Source organism: Argopecten irradians, chromosome 2 (assembly GCF_041381155.1).
Source record: "Argopecten irradians isolate NY chromosome 2, Ai_NY, whole genome shotgun sequence".
NCBI lineage: Eukaryota > Metazoa > Mollusca > Bivalvia > Pectinida > Pectinidae > Argopecten > Argopecten irradians.
In genome coordinates, this window is record NC_091135.1 from 29,617,359 (window position 1) to 29,625,138 (window position 7,780).

Consider the following 7,780-nt stretch of genomic DNA (forward strand, 5'->3'; position numbering starts at 1 on the left):
CTATAAACCGGAGGTCCCTCTGCCTGTCAACAAAGATAAAGAAGGAGTTTCCAATCTCTATGTATATGTTTCTGGTATGGGTAACGGGATCCGGCCCCGGTTGTTTGGTATCTACTTCCGGAAAAATCCTAAACAAATGAGAGGGGTACGTGCTAAATCGCTTTAAAAACTCGATATTATTTCATTTTTTTATTGAAACCTATCAAAAATTAGAACAGTGAAAGCTTAATTTTTTTATATATCCAACAATTATATATGAAAATGAGAATAAAGCCTCCTAATTTGTATTCAAACATGTAACCCGGATGGTATTTCCGTGCTAAACTGAGAAAAATGCGTGAAAATATGAACATATCTCAATATATCAGATGAATTTCTTTAAGATAAGATGTTGAATGAAGAATTAGGATCGAACATCGTGTACATTACTCACTTACTTTAACCGTCACCGCCATGTTCATTTGTTCTTCGGAACGCTTCTCGAGTTTACACACAAGCACAACATTACATAATTTACATAATGTAGTCACGATATGTAAAGTCGAGAAGCGTTCCGAGAGAAAAATGAACATGGCGGTGACGATTAAAGTTTGTTTGTTTGATTAATTAACGTCCTATTAACAGCTATGGTCATGTAAGGACGGCCTCCCGTGTATGCGGTGTGTTGCGTGTATGTTGTGCGAGGTGCGTGTTTTGGGAGACTGCGGTATATTCATGTTGTGTCTTCTTGTATAGTGGAACTGTTGCCTTTTTTAGAGTGCTATATCACTGAAGCATGCCGCCGAAGACACCAAGCAACACACCCCACCCGGTCACATTGTACTGACAACGGGCGAACCAGTCGTCCCACTCCCTGTATGCTGAGCGCTAAGCAGGAGCAGAAGCTACCACTTTTACAGACTTTGGTGTGTCTCGGCCGGGGGACAGAACCCAGAGCCTTCCTCACAGGGGCGAACGCTCAACTCAAGGCAAAAAGTGAGGCGGTGCCAAGGGAGGCATTAGGAAAGATAAAGTCATTTAGGAAGAAGAAAAAGGATAAGGTCCTAAATTTAGTCGCCTTTTACGATCATGCAATAGGGGCAGCAGGTACAATTCTAACGCCCTACCTGCAGGGCCAGACGGTTAAAGTAAGTGAGATACACGATGTTTAAATGGAGTTTCTACAAAGTATGGGTCATGACACCTCCAAAGGAGATTGTGGATGAACACAGCTATGGGTACTGTTTACCACCACAAGCGTAGATTTTGTGATTTTGGCTTGGTTTTTGAGGTGCCCATTAGAGCCGAGACGACATTTCGACCGGACAGGGAAATGTCTACCTAGCATCAAGCCATAACTTCGTCAATACTTAGCCAATTTTGTTCATCAAGCACTCAGTGGAAAGATAAATTATTTTTCTTTAAGGTAAGATATCCGTCAATGCTGTATAGAACCCATTTGTTAAAATAATCACGGTTTTAAAAAAATAGGTCCGTTTTTCTCGACCGCCGAGTTCATAACCTTGATACACAGGGACCTGGCACGAAAATTTTTAACCAACAGTATACATATATATATTATAGTATCAAGGGTATGAACTCGGTGGTCGAGAAAAACGGACCTATTTTTTAAAAACCGTGATTATTTAAATAAATGGGCTAATAGCTCACCTACTTTAACCATCACCGCCATGTTCATTTGTTTTTCGGAACGCTTCTCGATTTTACGGACAAGTACAACAGAACTTGCAGACCAATCTGATTAAAATCATATCAGTACTGGAGCGTAGAGTATCAGAGCGTAATCGAAGATATGATTTTAATCAGACTGCTTGCAGACGGTCCGTGGTCGAACGGGCAGCAACAAGCACGTTCCTCGGAAACTCACGGTGCTTTCGAGTTTTGTAACGTTCTGTTGCGTTTTTACACGTTTTATCACGGTTAATGCAGACTGGCTGCACGCTTTGTCCCGTTTTATCCAGGTTTGTCACGATTTTCACGGCAAGCCAAGGTGGATGGTCACCGTTTCGATGCGTTCTGGTAAGGCGCGTCACGGTTTTTAGCGGTTGAAAGCCCGACGCGCTACGGCGTATTGCGTCATATTACGGTCTTACGTTGCAATTAATATATAATGGAGTACCATTGGTTGGTCTGGTACATATTTGATACTTCATGAAGTATTTGTATTAATGAATAATAGAAATAGTCATTATCAAACACATTTTAACCATCAAATTATACCAAAGCTGTTCTTACAAAAAAAGCCTATTAAGTGAGAACCATAACATAAAAATGATCTGCATAGAAACACGTTGCCATATTAAACTACTGTCTCCTATTACTTAGCTGCTATATAATACATTAAATATATCATAATGATGATATATTTTTTACCAAATCTAGTTAAGATTTTTCTTTTCTTTTAATACATTTTGGAATCAAAATGTGTTTTAAAGAAATTTTCGGCAATAGATATCGTTTCATTTCTGATTATTTCCATTCAACTTTAATACTCTGGGCATACACCTGCTCCAAAGAGTCCGTCATCAGACTTTCATCCCTAGTAAGCCTTGGCGAACCGTGATAAACGTATAAGATCTTGATCAAAACGTGCAAAACGTAGCAGACCTTATCAGATCGTAGAGGTCCTAGAGAGAACGTAGTGGTATCCTTGGTAGACCGTACGGAAACCGTAGTGTACCTTTAACTTCCTTGAGCAGTCATTTCCCCCTATATCCACGGTCCACCACGTAATCCGTAAAAGACTTGGCAAAACTTCGCAAGACCTAGCTCAACTTGAATACAGAGAGAAAAACAACCAAAATTCCACGGCGTACTACGTTTCGGGCAAACGGGGCTGCCGCATCCTCGATACTCCAGGGGTTCCGATCACTTACGATCTCTACACCCCTGGACTATTTCATCGTAAAACTGGAGGCAACAGAACAGAACAGGTAATTTAGTCCTTTGATGTACATCAAAAGAGCCGTATAACGGTACACTGTGGTTGACTATGTGGCTTTGAAGTTGGGCGTCGCTCTCTCTGTAGTCTTCAAAGGAAATCTTTGCTGGTCTGTGATTGGTCAAATATTTTCAGCTGAGCTGCCTTCAATTTCACTATGAGATAGTCCAGGGGTGTAGAGATCGTAAGTGATCGGAACCCCTGGAGTATCGAGGATGGGGCTGCCGTGGCCGCCGGGAACATAGTGTAAACCTAGCATTATGACCAACTTCAACAAATTGAAGATAGTATCTTGAATGGATTTTGGAAGTGTCGATGCCGGAAAAGCTAAATTAATAATATGTTTATTTTTAGTATTGTTTGTATACGGATAGAAGAGCAGACAGGAATTGTTTAGGGTGGAATATGACGATATTATATGTGATAGGATCTTATTCCAATCAGATATCATCCTAAGGAAGAATGATTGTTTTCCGACAAGAGTTTTGTAGTGTGTGTGAGATGTAATGGTTGATGAGTATGCATGAATTGCCTGTTTGCTGGGATGAGTATTTTTTGTTTTAGCTATTGGCAACTGTATAACAGCAAGGGGGAAAACCAGTTGTACCACAGCCTCCAGAAAACACAAATACAACACATTTTAAACAGGGGAGACAGTCCGTATGACCCTAGCAACATTCTATACTGCTACGACCTGATAATAAAATGTACAGCCTAATCAATCTGACAACCAGTCTCCTTTGGTTGACAAAGACCCTACAGGTAGGGCGTTATCTAACGACCCACGACACAAGTAGACCAGTATGGACTCAGTTCTTTTTAACACATATATATGTACTAAATAATTTGCGATTTGGAACTATGCTCAAGTCAAAATAATTGCTAAGAATATAAAAATACCGCGAGTTATTCACCTTTGACTTGGTCCCATCCAGTCACGATAGTTCTTCATGTAATAGTGTAACTGTATTAACATGATATAATCAGCTTTTGTGGTTGAGTGTGGTTTTGGGGATCTTATTGCAGGACGGTTAGTGATAAAACCGAACACAGGGATATTAAAACGAGCATTTTAACAGTTTAGATATTTTAATTTGAGATTAAAGCACACTCATTTGATTAAGAATTAGATCATCTTTATCGGTGAATACTTAATTAAATTAAAATAAGGAGTTAATTTAGAATAACCTGCTTAATGCTTTTGAAATATAACGAGCATTTCCATGGTCTTAAAAATTTACTTCATCAGCCCATAATGTAAATTTAACGTCGCTTCGGATTGGCTGAGATAACGGCGTGATTGATTTCATAGACAAAATATTCCCAAAATGAATTTTGAATAGTTTATCTTTAGTAAATTAAAGTATAAGGATTAATTTAGATTTTTTTTTATTATAGGTTTATTTAGAGTACACACAGATTTTTGTGATGTCTCCATAACATTAAAAGTCTATTCAAGTCAATTCCTAAAGTTATGTGTGCTGTATCGTTCATACTCACGAATCAAGAACAGCTTTTAATATGTTATTCATCACCAAAATCTAACAACATTTTGAGAATTACAATACTTTCAATGTATTGGTTTTAATTTTACAAGTACAAGTAAGAGCCAAAACACGCACCGCGCACTTCATACACGCTACACACCGCATACCGCGTCCTTACATGGCATGATTTTAATTAAACAAACAAATAAGAGCTAAAAAAAAGGGAAAAAAAAAGATTTTTGGCAGTTCTACAGCGCAGTGAAAGGAGTTTATCTGGTCAAACCATGAAGCCAAGTTGTGCAACTCTGCAATTTTTATTTCCCATTCTTTTGTTGTTTTTGCAGTTGTAAAGTAATTTCTGCAGGAATATTCAAATTGTCACTGTTCTTTATCTATATGTTGCTACTAAGCCCAATGTGTGTTATTTTCCAATATCAACATTGTCAGTTATGCTCTGGCGTACTAGCACCATAATCAGAGGTCAAGAGGTCACGAAATGTTTAATTCTGTGTGAGAATTCACTGAAAGAAAATTATTCTTTATTATTCTTAAAATTGATAAATATGAAAATTATATTATATTCTAATTATAATGTTTTAAATGGATTGAAGTGCTGTATTTTGTATATCCGCTTTATCGGTAGGACTATTTCATCGACTATTATTGTTTAGTCAGTTGTCCATGGCGAGTGGCAACACATCGGAAGCCCACTATTTCCCGCCAAATCATAGGCTGTTCCATCAAATGTTATCTTGCTATATGCAGACGTATTTGTTTTTTATTTTCATATTTTCCTACTTTGTTATTTTTTATTTTAATATTTTCATACTTTATTTCTTACTTATTTTCTTTTTGAAATTGGAATGACTAGTTCAAATGTAAATATAAGCATTGGCTGTCATATTTTTGTTCTAGCATATCTCTCATGGTGATCTAACGCTCACCATTGACTATGTTAAAACACTCAACTTATGCTACACACCAATGCATATCAAAAATATGACAACCAATGCTTAAATGTTTTCATCTAAAGATACACAAGACATAAAACAATTTTACAGTACAATTATTTCTGTGTTGTAAATAACGTTTATAAGGCATCATTGTATTACCCTGTAGACAAGGGCGTTAGAGATGCCCTATGCGACTAAATTTAGGATCTTATTCTCCATTGACTATTTGTCTGAAGTTGACCTCTCGCCCCTCCGAGGAAGCTCTAGGTTTTGTCCTCTGGTAGTGGCACGCCATAGTCTATAAAAGCGGTAGTTTCTGCTTAACATTCAGCATATAGGGAGTGATCACTTATCCTTTTGTGTCTGTTGCTCATATTGCCAGCGAAAAAAAAGGCGACTAAGTTTAGGATATAATCTTTTTTCTTCTTCCTAACTAACTTTGTTCCTAAAGTCTCCCTTGACACCGCTTCACTTTTGGCCTTCTGATGAGTGGCCACCCCTATGGGGAAGGTTCTGGGTTCTCTCTCTCTCTCCCCCCCCGGACGGGACATACCACAATCTATAAAAGTGATAGTTTCTGCTCAGCATTAAGGTGTATTCTTCTGAGGTTTCAGTCCCGTTGAAGTCTAGGTTCGACATTTGTCAAAAAAAACATTTCTATTTTTTGAAGATTTTTTTAAACAGGGATTATAAGAAATGACCCATTTGGCGGCCATTTTGAAAAAGGGTATTTTTAACATTTTTTACTGAAATTGTTTTTACTTACATCAACACTACGCCAGCATTTTTAACTGTATCGAGCTAATTTTTGCAAAAATCTTTACTAGGTTCGTGGTAATTAGAATAATGAGCATTAATGTGTAAAATGATAGACTTTTGTCCCTTTATTTTTACATTTAATGCTAATTTGAGCACTTTTATTTTTTACTCTAAAACACTGAAAAATATCAAATATCAAATATTCAAATCGGGCAATAAAGTAGTTAGCACACGGACCCCCCATTTTTAGAAAGAACAACCCATTCCCTATTGATATGCAAAATATTAACAAAAGTTTAATACCAGAACTTTTTTTTGGTATGAACTCCTATTTCCAAAAATCTATATGAATAAAAAAAATAATACTTGTATTAATTTTTTTTTTCTCATATAGAAAAAGAAAAAAATTGACTTCTCAGAGGAGTACATCCTTAAGAGAGATTGTTTGTTGTTTTTAGAGAGTGGGACGACTGGCTCACACATTGTCAGTAGACCTATAATGCAATCGGGTGAGTAGTGTTGCTTGATGTCTTAGGCGGCATGCATGAACAGTGATATTGGTTTTTTTCATTAATTAGAGTCCTATTAACAGCTATGGCCATGTAAGGACGGCCTCCCATGTATGCGGTGTGTTGTGTGTATGTTGTGCGAGGTGTGTGTTTTGAGAGACTGCGGTACATTTGTGTTGTGTCTTGTATAGCGGAACTGTTGCCCTTTTTATAGTGCTATATCACTGAAGCATGCCACCGAAGACACCAAGCAACAGACCCCACCCGGTCACGTTATACTGACAACGGGCGAACAAGTCGTCCCACTCCCTGTATGCTGAGCGCTAAGCGGGAGCAGAAACTACCACTTTTATAGACTTTAGTATGTCTCGGCCAGGGTCAGAACCCGGAGCCTTCCTCACAGGGGATATAAGCAGTAAAAGACGAACAAGAGCCTACACTTTTGCACAACATAACAAAACATTCGTTAACCAATGGTATTCAGCCGATTATCTTCCTTTTCTCTTCCTGAAAAGCGGACTAAGTATCCTTGGCTAGTGTTAGTAGAAATCAGCTGATTTTTGTGTATTTGGTTTTTAGTTTGTGTTTGTTTATATGTTGTTGTTTTTTTGTTTACTTTGTTTTTTGGTTTGTATTTGTATGTTGTTCTTTTCGGGGGAGGGGACTCTATTTATGACAAAGAAATCATTTGGTGACAATTTACTACATGTACGTATGATTAGTCGTTCCTTAAAAATCTATATGGCTAAAAAGTATGTAATGTCCTAAATGACTCGGCTATTAATGGATCGTTAAACATGTTTTGTTGAAAGGGCTGGACCTTGTCACACAACTAAACCATAATATATACACAGGCACAGGTGAATCTTAAAATATATTTCTAGGTCTAGAGAACAACATCGAAGAAGATAGTGACAAATCTAACTTTCAATTAGATTTCTAATGTTTACTGTGACATGTTGTTAAAGTTTTTCGAGTATCTACATATTATATACGTATATAGGCTATTGTTATTTTTTTCTCATGCTTTAGGCTTTAACTTTAATAAAGGCCAACCACCTGCTGCCCCTATTGCATGATCGTAAAAGGCGACTAAATTTAGGATCTTATCTTTTCTCTTCTTCCTAACTG